Source organism: Microcaecilia unicolor, chromosome 4 (assembly GCF_901765095.1).
Source record: "Microcaecilia unicolor chromosome 4, aMicUni1.1, whole genome shotgun sequence".
NCBI lineage: Eukaryota > Metazoa > Chordata > Amphibia > Gymnophiona > Siphonopidae > Microcaecilia > Microcaecilia unicolor.
In genome coordinates, this window is record NC_044034.1 from 130513717 (window position 1) to 130530939 (window position 17223).

Below are 17223 nucleotides of genomic sequence, written 5' to 3' on the forward strand. Positions count from 1 at the left end.
CACTGACAATGAAGGAAGATGGTCTCGGTTAGAAGGAATCCTCGATAATCCCATAATACTAATCAATGTTTATGCTCCAAACATTGATGATCCCAGCTTCTTTCACAAAGTCAACATGTCTGACTTTACCGTCCTCATTAGTCATACCATAATTGGAGGCAATTTCAATTTCCAATAGATCCTTATTTAGATAGATCCTCAAATTGTAGACCTGCTAAGCTTAAAGTTAGAAGCATGCTAACTAATCTTATCCACTCTAATGGATGGTCTGATTTTGGAGACTGCTCTACCCGATATATAGATACTATTCTTTTTCTCAGCCCCTCATCATACATATTCCCCTCACATGGACACTATGGATCTGATCCCCATGTTGCTGGTTGCAAACATTCATGAAATATCGATCTCTGACCATGCAGCAAAATGGGAAAATTAGGTTCTTACCATGATAATTTTCTTTCCTTTAGTCATAGCAGATGAAGCCATTACGTATGGGTTGTGTCCATCAACCAGCAGGGGGAGATAGAGAGCACTCAACTTTTCACAGTGCCTCATGGCCAGCTAGCTCCACTGCCTCTTCAGTATTTGAAGCTTCCAAAGCAGTATGGCAAACCACAATGGGAATAACATGAACTTTCCTCAAAGCGAACGATGGCCCCTTAACAAGGGCATGAACTCAAAAAAGGAGGGAATGAACTCATCCTCCTGGAGGGAATAAACTCGTCCTCCACTTTGTATAAACGGAGGGAATACTTGTATCCTCCTGGAGGGAATAAACTCATCCTCCCAAAACATGAACTGGAGGGAATGAACTCATTCTCCTAAAACTGTAACAAGAATCCTGAAGACTGTTTTCCGACTCACCAAGGAAGGAATATAACTTCAGGAAACAACAGCAGCACCTAACATCAGAATCACTGTAATACAGACAATCATACAGGGAGGGCTCATGGCTTCATCTGCTATGACTAAAGGAAAGACAATTATCATGGTAAGAACCTAATTTTCCCTTCCTTGTCATCAAGCAGATGAAGCCATTACGTATGGGATGTAACAAAGCAATCCCTAAATAGGTAGGAACAAGCCACACCACGCGCTAGAACCTGTGCTCCAAAACGCGCATCCCTCCTGGCAGCCACATCCAGCCTGTAATGTCGGGCGAAAGAGAGCTTAGAACCCCATATTGCAGCACTCCAAATCTCATGAAGAGATAGTGCTCCAGTTTCCGCCCAGGAAGAGGAAATTGCTCTTGTGGAATGTGCCTTAAAGGCTTCAGGCGAAGCCCGGCCAGACAGCAGATATGCTGAAAAGATAGCTTCTTTGAGCCAACGAGCAATAGTGGCTTTAGACGCTGAAGACCCTCTGCGAGGACCTGCAAACAGCACAAAAAGATGATCAGAGGTCCTGAAAGAATTTGTAATTCGCAGATACTGCAACTGCCCAAATGAATCTGGAAACTCCTCCTCAACAAAGGAGGGAAGAAAAACAGGCTGGTTTAGGTGAAACGCTGAAACCACTTTAGGCATGAAGGAAGGCACGGTCCGAACCTTGACCTCTGACTCTGAGAATTGCAGAAAAGGGTCTCCACAGGACAGCGCCTGGAGCTCTGACACCCATCTCGCCGAAGTAATGGCCACTAAAAAGACGGCCTTCAGTGTCAAATCTTTCTCTGAAGCACGCCAAAGCAGTTCAAAGGGAGCCCCCTGAAGGGCCTTCAATACTAACCCCAGGTTCCAAGCTGGACAAGGTGCCCGCACGGGAGGACGGAGCCAAAACACCCCTCTAAGAAACCGTGCCACATCTGGATGAGCAGCTAAGGACACGCCTTCAACTTTGCCACGCAGGGAGGCCAATGCTGCCACTTGCACCCGCAGGGAATTATAGGCCAAGCCTTTGTGTACACCATCCCGCAAATAGTCCAGAATCGGCGAGACAGGAGCCCGCAACGGAAAAAGCGCTCTTGAAACACACCAGACTTCAAACTGGCGTCAAATCCTAGCATAAGCCACGGAAGTGGAGCGCTTACGGGCCTGCAGGAGAGTGGAAATTACCTTGAGTAGCCTTTGTCTCTCAATTGCGCCCTCTCAATCGCCATGCCATAAGACCAAAGCGGCAGGCGTCCTCCATGGCCACCGGACCCTGTGACAACAGGTGCGGAACAAGAGGTAATGGAAAGGGAGCCTCCAACAGCATCTGTCGGAGGTCCGCATACCAAGGCCTCCTAGGCCAATCCGGGGCGATGAGCACCACTTCTCATGGATGCAGCCGAATCTGCAGGAGCACTCGCCCTATCAAGGGCCACGGAGGGAAGACATACAGCAAGCCCAGGGGCCAGGGTTGAGCCAAGGCATCCAACCTGGCAGAGCGAGGATCCCTCCGTCTGCTGAAGAAGCACGAGACTTTGGCATTGGAACTGGTCGCCATAAGATCAATCACTAGCTTGCCCCATTTGGCACATATCTGCAGGAATACATTGTCTGCTAGTTCCCACTCCGCTGGATCGATCTGATGCCTGCTTAGTCGGCTTGCACGTTGCTCTGACCTGCAATGTGAGCTGCTAACAAGGACTGTAGATGCAGCTCGGCCCAGTGGCAAATTTGTTCAGCCTGCGCGGCTAGAGCTCTGCACTGAGTGCCGCCTTGTCGATTTATGTAGGCCACTGCTGTCGTGTTGTCCGACATCACTCGGAGAGCCAATCCTTCCAGGGTCACTTGAAAGGCCAGAACAGCCAGAAACACCGCTTTCAACTCCAGGCGGTTGATAGACCACTCCTACTCGTCGGGCATCCACAGACCCTGGGCATGGTTCCCCTGACAATATGCGCCCCAGCCCTTCAGGCTGGCATCTGTCACCACTAGGCACCAATCGGCAAGCGCCAGCGGCATTCCCCGCCGCAACATGCTGTCCGAGAGCCACCACTCCATACTGAGGCGGGCCGCAGGGAGCCAAGAAAGTCTGCACTGATAATCCTGAGATACTGGAGACCATCGTTGAAGTAGAGAATACTGGAGAGGTCTCAGGTGCGCTCTCGCCCATGGCACCACTTCCAAGGTGGCCGTCATCGATCCCAACAGCTGGACAATGTCCCAAGCTCGCGGGTGGGGCATCCTCAGGAGCAGACGGACCCGATTCTGAAGCTTGCACCGCCTTTGCTCGGGAAGAAACACATAGCCCGAGGCTGTGTCGAACCTGGCCCCCGAATATTCTAGAGATTGCAAGGGGGTCAGGTAACTTTTGGCCATATTGACGACCCAGCCCAGAGATTGAAGGACTGAAACCACTCTGGCTGTAGTCAGATGACTCTCTTTTTCTGAGTCTGCTCTGATGAGCCAGTCGTCTAGGTATGGGTGAACCCAGATACCCTCTCGCCTGAGAAAGGCAGCTACTACCACCATTACCTTGGAGAAGGTTCGGGGAGCTGTGGCGAGGCCAAAAGGCAAGGCCCGAAACTGGAAATGTTTTCCCAACACCGCAAACCACAGAAACGTCTGGTGCGGGGAGCCAAATTGGTATGTGCAAGTAAGCTTCTTTCAGGTCCAGAGACGTGAGAAACTCTCCTGGCTGTACCGCCGCAATGACGGAGCGCAGGGTTTCCATGTGAAAATGCCGCACTCTTAAGGACTTGTTTAGCTCTTTTAAGTCCAGGATCGGGCGAAAAGACCCGCCTTTTCATGGCACCACAAAGTAAATGGAGTAGCGACCTAGACCTTGTTCAGCGGAAGGCACCGGGGTCACAGCCCCTATCTGGCACAGACTGTGCAAAGTCTCCTCTACCGCTGCCCGTTTGGCGGCAGAACCGCATCGGTACTCCACAAACACATCTCACACCGGGGCATCGAATTCTATTCGGTATCCGCCTCTGATCAGGTCCAAGACCCACTGATCTGCGGAGATTTTGGCCCTCCTCGAAAAATAGGGAAAGTCTTCCTCCGATGACAGGAAACGAGGAGGGGGCCGGCACACCATCATTGAGAGGGTCGCCCCTGAACCGGCAGCTGCGGAACGTTTGTCCGAGCGAAAGGAGTTTCTCTGCTGAAAGCGGGCACGCGAAGTGAACCCAGCAGCACGCCCCGGGCGGTACCTTCTAGCTTCACGGAAGCGAGGTCTGTAAGAGGAGCGGACCGCCTGACCCTTAGAGGAAGGCTTCGGCCTATCTTCGGGCAAGCGCTGAGGTTTGGAATCCCCCAGGCCTTTAACAATGTTTTCCAGCTCCTCACCAAACAGGAGAAGGCCTTGAAAGGGCAACTTCACCAACCTTTGCTTAGAGGCCATGTCCGCCGCCCAATGTCGTAGCCAAAGAGTGTGGCGAGCCGCCACTGCTACAGCCATTTGTTTATCTGAAGCTCTGACCATATCATAAAGGGTGTCAGCCAAAAAGGACAAGGCCGACTCCATCCGCGGAGCCACTTCAGATAAGGTCTCCACTCCATCACCGGGCTGTTCCACTGCCTGCTGTAACCAAGCCAGGCAGGCTCTAGCAGCATAACAACTGCATGCAGACGCCCGAACAGTGAGACCTGCCAAATCAAAGGACCGCTTCAGAGCTGAATCAAGCCTGCAGTCTTGAATATCCTTCAGGGCAACACCTCCTTCAACAGGGAGGGTAGTTCTCTTTGTCACAGACGTGACCAGGGCATCCACTTTAGGCATTGCAAAGCGAGCCAAATGTTCCTCACTCAGAGTGTATAATTGCCCCATAGCCCTGGCAACCTTCAAAGGTCCCTTGGGGTCAGCCCATTGAGCCGAAATAAGCTCTTGGATGGAGTCATGCAAAGGAAAGGCTCGAGCAGGCTTTCTGGTACTAGCTATCCTTGGATTAACAGAGGAGGCTGTGCCACTCCCAGGATCTTCAATCGAGAGGGCTTGTAAGGCATCTGAAATAAGCGCTGGCAGCTCCTCACGGTGGAAAATCCTCACCGCAGACGGGATCATCAAGCTCCTATGGCAATTCTGCACCCGACTCTGGCTCCTCAGCCCAAGAAGTTCTGCCAGACCCCTCAGAATCCTCATACCCCGACCACGGGGGAAAAAAGGGGGGTGCGCCACACTCAGAAGGGGAATTAGCCCTTCTGCATTTATCAGGAGGATAAGAAACAGGAAAAGCCAACTCCAAAAGCCCAGGATCCACCAGGGAGGGGGGGGGCAGGCAGAGGGTCTGAAGATCCCTGTGGAAGAGCGCTTTTAAGCATGTATGCCCTATGCAGCATTAAAACAAAATCAGGGGAGAAAACCGCTCCCTGACCGCCCGGATCCTGCCCAGGGCTATCAGCTCTATTATTAGCCTCACTCAGAGGACCCCCCCCCCCCCCCGGATTCAGGGCTCTCCGTCGCAACGGAGGCCGCGCCATGTGGAAAATCCAAAATGGCATCCGCTGCCAGCTCAGAGCGCAAAAGATCGCCGCTCGCCATGCTTGGGCCGGCTCTACCGTCTGTACAGCACGAATTACAGAGCCCCGCTGCTGATTTGCGCTTGCCACATTTAGAACAGCGCTTTACAGTCTCCGCAGCCATCGCCGAAAAACGGCGGTAAAATTCAAAAATGGCGGTTCGCACCAAAAACGTCCCGATCGCGGGCCCACCCCGGAGGAGTCAGAAAACACTCTTAGCTCACTAGACCGAGTATCACAGCTCCGGTCCTGCAGAAGAATCTCAAGAAAAACCTCTTTTCCAAGATCGCTGCGCTAAAGCGCGACGCAACTTTAATTTTTTTTTTTTAAACGCTGTGAGGAAAGCAGAGGCAAAAGAGGTAAATAAAATCACTCCGGAGGCTCAGATAAGTGGGAAAGGCCGGGAAAGGCGAACCAATGTGCCTGCATCCAATGAGTGGGAAAGGACAGGGAAAAGCAAGCTAATATGGGGGGCATGGGTAAGGCAGGGAAAGGGCTGACCTATGTGCCTTCAAAGTGAAGCTGCTATAGCCTCTAACACCCCGGCTAACAACTGGCAAGCCAGGAGCCACCCCCAGGCAGATTTTTGATGGAGCTCGAAGAAGCTGCAGCCACCCTGCTTGGGGAGATAGAAAATACTGAAGAGGCAGTGGAGCTAGCTGGCCATGAGGCACTGTGAAAAGTTGAGTGCTCTCTATCTCCCCCTGCTGGTTGATGGACACAACCCATACGTAATGGCTTCATCTGCTTGATGACAAGGAACGTGTGATTTTAATTGGTCTCCCAATAAAACCAAATTTTCTTCGTGGAGGCTTAATACCAATTTACTGACGGATACTAGATTTCTCCAAAACATATCTCAAAAGGCTACTGAATTTTTTTACAACAACAAAGATTTGTATGGTGAAAAACATTTAAGTCTTGGCTGAGAGGCGAAATAATTAGTCACTCGTCTTATCAAGGCTAATAATGCTAACATTTCTAACCTTGAAAGGGAAATTCACCAGCTTGAAACAGTTTTATATGCATCCTCATCCAAATCTACGCTTCACAAGCTTAGATCCCTAAAAATGCAATACAATTCTCTATTGTCAAATATCTGTAATGTCATTTCTTTTAAGCAAAGTGCTGTATACTATTCAGAAGCTAACAAAGCTGGTAAACTGCTTGCATCTTATCTTAAAGGCAAGAAAGTTAGGCAGTGAATATCTGCTGTTCAGTCGTCTACAGGAGCCTCCCTGACTTCCTCTCCTTCAATCCTTGAAGCTTTTGAATCTTTTTATACATCACTCTATTCCTCAGAGGCTACAGCTCAAGATCATGAAATCTTCAAATTTCTCTCATCATTGCATTTACCTTGCCTCTCGGAGCATCACATTAACCAACTTAATCAACCTATTTCACATGAGGAGATTGTCTCTGCAATCAAAAAGCTGCCTACAGCCAAAGCACTGGGACCAGATGGTTTGCCAGTGGAGTTCTACAAGTCCTTTTCATCTTCCCTATTAATTCATCTAAGGACTTATTTCCAAGCTTTGCTTAAGTCGTCCTTCTTAGGTCACTTCTTGGACACTAACATTGTAGTGTTGCCTAAACCTAATAGAGATTGCACTATTGTACAAAATTACAGGCCAATCTCGCTCTTAAACACAGATTATAAAATGTATGCAAAACTTTTGTGCTGTAGAATTGAGAATGTTGTTCATTCACTTATAAAAAGAGACCAGGCTGGCTTCATTAAGTACAGATATGGTGTTGATAATACTAGGTTGCAATGTCATACACCTCGTTCAGTCAAAGGCCTACCCTATATTATCTGTTTTTCTGGATGCTGAAAAAGCCTTTGACTGGGTTGAGTGGAAATACTTGTTTAGTGTTCTTGGGCAATTTGGTTTTCCTGAATTCTTCATCCACATGATACAGCTATTGTACTCATCTCCTTCTGCATGAATTGTGGCTAACGGGGAATTTTCAAACTCATTCGTTTTACACAGAGGTACCAGGCAAGGTTGTCCCATGTCACCATTGTTATTCAATCTGGCCCCTGAGCCCCTTCTAGTGGCCATCCGTAAATCTAATGATACAGCTGGTGTCTCTTTGGGTAAAGAGGAGTTCAAACTTTCAGCGTATGCAGATGACATCTTGTTGTACCTCATTAGACCTCAATCATCTGCCCTCATTTGCCTGCTCCCAGTTTTCAAAAATTTCAGGTTATAAAGTTAACTGGGACAAAACGGAGTTGATGCCTTTGAATGATGCTTGTGTTCCTTTTACCATTCAAGGCTTCCCACTTAGGTGGGTAGTTTCTTCTATCAAGTACCTTGGTGTCTTTTTTGATAAATATCTTATAACCACTGTCAAAATTAACTCTGACAAAATATTTGCAAAAATTGAGGCTTCTCTATCAGCGTGGTCCCCACTAAATCTTGGTGGGGTAGACTGGATACTATCAAAATGATGATTGTGCCTAAGGTCACATTTTGTCAGGTCCACGCAGAGGGTCTTCAGCGTCTAAGGCCACTATAGCCCGTTGGCTCAAAGAAGCTATCTTTTCAGCATATCTGCTATCTGGCCGGCCTCCGCCTGAAGCCTTTAAGGCACATTCCACAAGAGCGATTTCCTCTTCTTGGGCCGAAACTGGAGCACTCTCTCCAAGAGATATGTAGTGCAGCTGCTTGGGCTTCTAAGCTCTCGTTTGCCCGACATTACAGGCTGGATGTGGCTGCCAGGAGGGACGCGTATTGTGGAGCACAAATGCTGGCGCGTGGTGTGGCTTGTTCCCACCCTATCTAGGGATTGCTTTGATACATCCCACTCGTAATGGATTCATCTGCTTGATAACAAGGAAGGGAAAATTAGGTTCTTACCTTGGTAATTTTCTTTCCTTTAGTCATAGCAGATGAATCCATGAGCCCTCCCTCAGTAGTTCATTATGTGATCCATGTTACTTTTATGTTCAGTTTTTCCTGTAGATATGTTCCCTCATTGGGAGAAGTTGGAAAACAGTCTTCAGGATTTCTGTTCAGTTACAGGAGGGTGAGTTCATTCCCTCCAGGAGGATGAGTCCATTTCCTCCTTTGACTTATAGCTCCAGTTTTGGGGCGTTCATCCGCTGTGAGGAAAGTTCATGTTGTTATGCTTTGCGGTGTAACACTGCTTTGGAAGCTTCAAATACTGAAGAGGCAGATGGAGCTAGCTGGCCATGAGGCACTATGGTTTTTCAGTGCTCTCTATCTCCCCCTGCTGGTTGATGGACACAACCCACTCGTAACGGATTCATCTGCTATGACTAAAGGAAAGAAAATTACCAAGGTAAGAACCTAATTTTCCCATACAGGACAAATGTCTCGAGGGGGATAAATAAGAGATCTTTTGCAATAAAATGACAGCAACCGCATGTGGAACTTTGAGTATGAGAGCGTGAAATAACAGTAACGTAGCCGATGCTTGAACTGCCATTGCTGCAGCAATGACAGCTTGCACACAGGGTGGGAGGGCTTTGACTACAGGATCTAGCCTGTTGGAGTAGTATGCTAAGGGTCTCTGTTTTCCTCCGTAGTCTTGGGTAAGGATGGATGTCATGAATCCATTTTTACAGTCTACAGTTTGGATAAATGATTTGGAATAATCTGGCAGTCTTAGGACTGAAGAGCTTACTAACACTTTTGATCTTTACGAAAGCAGCTTCAGCCTGCTCATTCCACATGATAACATTAGAGGCTGCCAAGGGGGGGGGGGGGGGGGTGTCATATATCAACTCTGTAAGAGGAGCTGAGAGCTCAGAATACCCTGCAATCCAGCTTCTACAAAAATTAGTCATACCTAAAAAAGACATAATTTGTCTTTTAGTGATTTGTTTTGGGGCCTGTAGGATTGCTGACTTTCTCTCGTCATCTAAATGAGCAGAGACTTGCTGACCTGAACATGTATACCCTGGAGGAAAGGAGGAACAGGGGTGATATGATACAGACGTTCAAATACTTGAAAGGTATTAATCCGCAAAAAAATCTTTTCCGGAGATGGGAAGGCGGTAGAACGAGAGGACATGAAATGAGATTGAAGGGGGGAAGACTCAAAAAAGATGTCAGGAAGTATGTTTTCACGGAGAGGGTGGTGGATGCTTGGAATGCCCTCCCGCGGGAGGTGGTGGAGATGAAAACGGTAACGGAATTCAAACATGCGTGGGATATGCATAAAGGAATCCTGTGCGGTAGGAATGGATCCTCAGAAGCTTAACCAAAATTGGGTGGCGGAGCAGGTGGGGGAAGAGAGGTTGGTGGTTGGGAGGCGAGGATAGTGGAGGGCAGACTTATACGGTCTGTGCCAGAGCCGGTGATGGGAGGCGGGACTGGTGGTTGGGAGGTGGGAAATACTGCTGGGCAGACTTGTACGGTCTGTGCCCTGAAAAAGGCAGGTACAAATCAAGGTAAGGTATACACATATGAGTTTATCTTGTTGGGCAGACTGGATGGACCATGCAGGTCTTTTTCTGCCGTCATCTACTATATGCTTTAAGTATGATTCCACTTCTTTTTCCCCTGTTTGTTTTATAGGCGTCTGGAAAAGCTGCTCTCTAATTTCCTATGGAACCTCAAGGTACCAAGAATCTCCTTATGTAAATCAAAGCAGCTCAAACTGCAGGGTGGAGTCAGATTCCCTGATCTCCTACTATATCATAAGGCCTTCATTATACGTCAGGGCATGGAATGGATTGGTCCTTGGGTACTGTTTCTTTACCTAGATGGCTATTTCAACAATCCATTATTGACCCTTTATTGCATCCTTATCTAGTTGGCATGCGTCTCCCTAGAAAAATTGTCTCCAATGCAATCATCAATATCACTCATAAATTATTGTCCTCTTTTGATAAATCTCTGAGCACTCCTTGGTCCGCCACGACATTGGTGCCTGTATGGAATAACAACAAACTTAGAATTGATAACAAGCATTTCTCTTGGTCTCATTGGCAGCGTATAGGAATATGGGCTCTTAAAGACTTTATTGATCAGAAAAACCAAGCTTGGAAATCTTTCTCGGATATGAAAACTGAATTTTCATTATCTGACTCTCAAGTCTATCAATGGCTGCAGGTTAGGTCTATGTTGAAAAAAAGTAACTTACAAATTCAGCATAGGCCTCAAACCCCAGAGCTTGCTGATATAAATTTGTGGCTTCAGCACACAGGCCATGCTGCCTCCCATATATATAAAGCAATGCTAAGTAAATTTCCTCTCAAATGTACAGGTCTGCGTAAATGCTGGGAGGAAGATATCCAGCAACCTATCTCAGATAAGTCATGAAAACACATGTGGGGTTCCCTATTTAACTGTTCCAGATCTTCATCAACGTTGCAATCTTTGTACTTCTTTATGAATATATCTTTGTGGACGCCTCTTAAATTACATGTAATAGATTCTTCCAACTTGTGTTGGTCTTGTCATTCTCAACAAGGCAATCTTAAACATCTTATATTTGATTGTAAATGTATCCAAAAATATTGAAACGATATATAGTCATTAATAGTGGATATTTTTCAACTTCCTCGTTCCATAACTTACAAATATGTGATACTTAAAGGCCATTGCTTTAAAAATATATTAACATCTAATGAATGCAGCATTATTAATACTATGATTTCCTTAGCTTTGAAAGTTATTTTTTCGCTTCGGAAGACCTTATATCAGGTCACATACCATGAATGGTAGAGCTTACTGCTTCAAACATACAAGTATGAAACATATCTTGCTAAAAAATCATTTTCTTTTGCTTTGCATGAGAAAAAGTGGCTTCCACTTGAATCTTATTTTAACAATGTTTAGTGTAAAATGTTGAATATATTCAGATGATGCATCTCGTGTAACCTTTGGCTTATGCATGCAATGTTATTTGTTGTATATCCTCCTCCCCCCCCCCCCCCTAATCTACTTTGTACATTTTTTTCTTGTTATATGACTGATAATTCTTGTCCTATCTTTGTATTGAAAATCAATAAAAAGATTAAAACTAAAAGATAATGAATCAATACCTGAAGGAAAGACTTGACATTTAGGAGGAGATTCTATATATGTTGTCTAAAAATATCGGCACTGAAATTGTGTATTCTATAATCAGTGCCTAGATTTAGGCGCCAATTATAAAATACACTTTATATTTCAGTGTCTAAATCCATGCACATCCATTTACACCAACAAAAACTTGTGTAAATCCCTGCATGTTCTATAACTAGGTGCATAAATTTTGGAATATCCACAAAACGCCCATTTCCCCGCCCCTTTTTGCCTGTGAATGTTAGAAGTTTGGCACACTTTGTTACAGAATATGCTTAGCGAGTTGTGCGCATAAATTCTAATCAGTGCTCATTATTGCTTGTTAAGTGCTATTATCAGTGCTCATTAGCTTATTAAGCTTGTTAATCAAAGCGCATTGTTATAGAATCTGCATCAATTTTTGCGCCATAGGCACACTATATAGAATCCAGAGGTTAGTAGTTAACAGACCCACAATCTTAACATTTCTAGACCAACTAGTTAATGCGTCTTTAAGAGGTCTCCACTAGAATATACCTCCATAAAAAGTTATTAAATTAAGGCCCTACTAGAATAGATAACAGCATTGCAAAAAGAACATGCAAAATAATGCAGGGAAAATATAAGATCTAAAACGTGGCTCCTGGGATAAATTGGTAAATGAACAAGCTCAAATTCCCTATTCTTCCAATTCATAGAGCACTCTAGGTGAACATTAGAATCATCTAAACCACACAAAAACACTCACATTTGAATATCAAGAGGCTACTTCAGAGATGGTTAGAAAAATCTTGTCCCAGTCTGCAACAGTTAACTAAGGAGTGCAACACATCAAAAGAATATGAAATGCTGGGACAACAGCAACCTGTGCTAAAACAGTCCCCATACAGAGAAACGTAAAACAGCACATTTCCAAACTGGAAATATTGATATTAAAAGCAAAAAGCAATATCATCCCCTGCTTTACTGAACTTGCTCTCACATAGAAAATAAAACCAGGAGGAAAAGACTAGAATAGATAAGCCACTTCACCCTCTCTCAAACAAGTTTCTTGTAGCAAAGAAAAACCATAATCTAAAATTTATGGCTAATCAATCAAACATTCAGCAATCCAACCATACCCAATTCTGAAAGATCTGAGACACCAAAGCAGGTGAAGAGGCAAGGAAAGCATTTCAATTGATAAGAGTTATTAATTTCAACCAAATACATGCTTATAGTAAACAAGCTAAAAGGTTTCTGCAAATGGGGCAAGTAATAACTGCCTTAAGTGGTGATTTTTTTTTTTTTTGTTACTATGGTGCTCATTTTTAAAGTACATAGACTTACACAATTACACAGAAACATATGTAACTTTGTAAATCTATGTGCTTTGAACATTAGCCTCTATAGCCCTCAAATTATCATCCAAATTTAAAGACTTGATTGTACCCACACCTTGTTTTTCTTCAGTTTAATACCCACCCACTTTTCTTTTTAAGTCATTTTTATTGAGTTTTTGTACAAAAACAATGTAGGTGGGCCGAATTGTAAATGTCAATGAAAACAGCATAGCCATAATGTACTTCAAGTATGAAACACAATGAACAGAACATGATAAAACATCTGACTAGAAGGTTTTAGCATCAATTACAGCCCAGTTTTATAAAGGCTGTCCTCTTTTCTTTGAGGGCTTAACAGAGAAAGCCACATATGTTTTGTAATAAGCATAATTATCCTTCATTTTTCTTTATTTTAGATATATTTTCTCTATACTTATATAAGAAAACAGAACCATACAGTATGCTTATACAATTTTAACTTGAAATACAAAGAAAATACAATAAAACGTTTATGAATAGTTCTTTAATTATGAAGCTTCCACTGATTTTTGTGCTGTTTTTCAGCCTTTTACTAAAGAGCGCTACAAAGTGTCTGGTGCGCTGCGGCCACTTTCCAGTGCTGCTGAAAAATGTCTGCCTGCTAACTTCCGCACTAGTAAGCAGTCATTACCACCAGTAGCCCCTACTACTACTACTGTATAATTATGGTACAGCTAGAGACTCCCCCACTGGAATGGTGGCGGGCCCAGTCATAGAGCTCAGGCTATTACAGACCTTGGCTGAGTCAGAACTCTGATAGCTGACATAACTGGGAGCTTACTGGAAAAGTATGGCCTAGTTTGTAGCCCGGATTGAGGCCTAAATAAGCTAAATTAGGAAAAGTTAGGTCAATAGATATGGAAACAAAATGGAGGATTTCAGCACAAAATGGAAGCAGTATCTGTTTGTGGTCAGCCATGGTGTGAGAAAGGAAAGGTGTAGCTGGATGCAGGGTCTTGCTTAAGATTTGTGGTCAAGCGAGCTAAAGACAAAACCATGTTAGCAAGATAGAAGCTACTCATTAGCATGAGCCAATCAGTGACAACCATGACATTAGCATAGATCCAATCAGGTATATCTATTGTCATATTATCCATATCCTGAGGGCACCTATAAAAATCAGAGTATTTCCTGGTTTAAGTTAGAGAGAAAAGGGTTGCCACTCTCTCTCTCTCTCCAAGGGAAACCAATGTGTCCAGCAGAATTGACAAATTACTTAATTGCTTTCCCTTGTAAAACCTCTAATTGGTAAAAGAAATTATAAAAGATTAGGAACTAATTAACACCTGTTTGCAGCTGGATTATTATATTCCTATAATTAATTGATCGTATGTGCCTGTTGTCAATCACTGATTTGACTTGTATCTTGGCAAATAAACTCCTCATTCCAAATGATGATTTGTGGGCTTCACTTAATGATGAAAGGATGTAAGTATAAATGCTTTTGCTGTATCAGGCTATCTTTCGCTGCATTGTATAACTTGTAATCTAAATCCAGTTTGTCATAAGGCTGGTATCTTTTCCTTAGACCTAACGTCTCTCTTAGTGGCAATTCCTTTTAGAACTTCATAACTCCTTGATTACCCCAGTACTAGTGCTATTTAGAGATGGAGTCAGATTTAAGGTCACTCCAGCCTTCTTGGGGTGTCTCTGAACCCCTCAATTTACAACACTACTTAACATTTCTAAAGAGCTACTAGGGTTACGCAGCGCTGTACAATTTAACATAGAGGGACTGTCCCTGCTCAAGAAGCTTACAACCAATCACGCTAATTGGGTAACAAGTAGTAATGTGCAACCACTACCTGATTAGCACAGGCACGCCTACTCTCCACAGAGCACACAAATATTTTTTAACGCGGGAGTAGAGTGTGGTGTTGGCCAAACTACAGCAGTACACCTCAGTGTGTTAGACCTACTACATCTTAATAAAAGGACCATTAATATAACTAGAAATATACTCAAACATTCCTGTTCTTGGCAAATCTTTGTCCTCTTTATTTACAACTTAAATAATTAAGCTCTGGAACTCGTCCGAGGATGTGGTAACAGCAATTATTGTATCTAGTTTAAAAAAAGGTTTGTAAACAAGTTCCTGGCGGAAAGGTCCATGGTCTGCTATTGAGATGGACATGAAGGAAGCTACTGCTTGCCCTGGGATTGGTAGCATGAAATGTTACTATTATTTGGGTTTCTGCCAGGTACTTTTCAGCTGGACTGGCCAGTGCTGGAAGCAGAATGGGCTAGAATTGCCATTGATCTGACCCAGTATGGCTTTTCTTATGTTCTTACATTGCCTTTTTTTTTTTTTTTTACACACAATTCCCCCCCCCCCCCCCAAAAAAAAAAAAAAAAATTCTCTGTCTTCTTTTCCACTTTTCAGGATTTGAACATATATATGAATTTCTCCTAACATTAACTCTTTCAAACACTTTATGTTTTTGTCTCTTTACCTTCAAGGTAAGGAGCTGGTTAACAGAAGTAGGAACAGCTGGATAGCCTTGCAAATTAAACAAGTAGCTATAATGGATCCACGTGCGCCCCCTTCTCCAGTCTCTGGTTTGTCATCAGTAACCCCGGCGGAAACCCAACACCATAGGTATCTTCATTGCAAAAAGTAACATAACAAACAAAACAACAATACAAGCAGCGACCAATCAAGCTGAACAATCATTTTTTATTTTATTTATATCCCACATTTTCCCACCTATTTGCAGGCTCAATGTGGCTTACATGTTACCGTAGAGGCGATCGCCAATATCGATATGATAATAAATTAACGACACCGATTTTTTTTTTTTTCAAAATTCTCACGTTCCCTATCTGAGCTCTTCGGGAACTTTCTGGCCCTTCGGTTATAATAGAAATAAAGGGCTCCAAAAACCATAACCAGGTTTCCAAGGGCTTCCACCGGCAGATCCGGATTACATACCGGGCCCGCCCCCTACCCCAACATCCACTTACATGGGTTCCAGAGTTTTAGAAAGCCAGTTCTTAAGCGCCTCGAAGTTCTCGATGATCATCCTGAAACTGCCACGGCTCCGGCCACTCTCGGCTCTGTAGTCAGACGGCGAGGGAGGCGGGGACAGCGGCCACTGCTCCCGGGATCCGTGGTCGCCGCCACCGCCTCCTCCCCGGCCTGGGCGCGCTGCAGGGGGAGCGGGGCCCGGCAGCGGCAGCAGCGATAGTGGAGGCTCGGGCGGGCGGTGATAGCGGCGACGCCGGCGGCGGTTCCCCCCGCGCGGGGAGTCTCCGGGCAGGTTCAGGGTTGCGGGGGTTTGCGCTCAGCGCCCCTGGAAAAGTAATACCGGCAGTGCGGCCGGATACGGTGGGACCGAGTTAGGGGGACAAGGCCCGTGAGATTGGGGGACAGGCAAGCAAAGCAGGGAGAACCCGAAAAAAAGTTTGAGCGTTATAACTTTACGTTCAAACACTGGTTCTGGATTTCGGGATTTTTTTTCTTTTGCCTTATTCTTTCCTCAATCTCCCCTCTTCTAGAGTCACTATACACACCACGTTAAGATGGCTACCACCAACTCTCGAGAGGCTTAGTCTTAAAGCTCGCGAGAGATTGGAAGACGGTCGGGGATTGGACCGAAGGAAGGACGGTGTTGCGACGTGCGAGACTTGCACTGAAGCGCAATGCCGAGCTTCTTGGGATTAGTCAGCTCCCGTCCAAGGAGGTCTGCTTGAGACACGATGGCATGACGTCACAAAGTTGAAGCCAATTAGGTTGATCTCAGTTTCCTCTTCCCTGCCCCGCGCAGTCGTCTTTAATTGCACGTCGTACTACACTATACTCAAAACAAAGCAAACAAATCTATGAATTGCTGCATGCATTCACGTTGTCATTCTTTATTGTTGTTGGTAACATTTTTATTTTTTTTAATAATTTTTTTATTTATGAATTTTCATTTTACATTCATGCCTAAACACAAACATATAGTAATCCAGAAATATTCCAAATACAGATAATATTAAAGAAGAAAATAGAATCATTCACATTTAGTCCACAATATGATCCAAGTACAAAGAAATTCAACAATAAACAAAGGAAAAGATAATTAATAAAGGCAGAAGCATATATATTTGAGCTCACCCGATGTATAGTATTATCATTCAGGGATTAGAGACTCACTCTTTACCAGATAGGAATTCAAGTAACTTTCCTGGGTCGAAGAAAACATAATTTGAAGAATTATATACAATCATACATCTACAGGGATACCTAAGCAGAAATGTTCCCCCTAAATTAAGTACCCTAGATTTCAACTGAAGAAATTCTTTCCTTCTTTTCTGGGTATCCCTGGACAAATCAGGAAATATTTGAATTTTTGAGCCAAGAAAGTTTTCATTTATATGACGGAAATACAATTTAAAAATGTTATTACGATCGAATTCGAGAGCAAATGTTACCAGCATAGTGGTTCTTTCTGTTATTATTTCTAA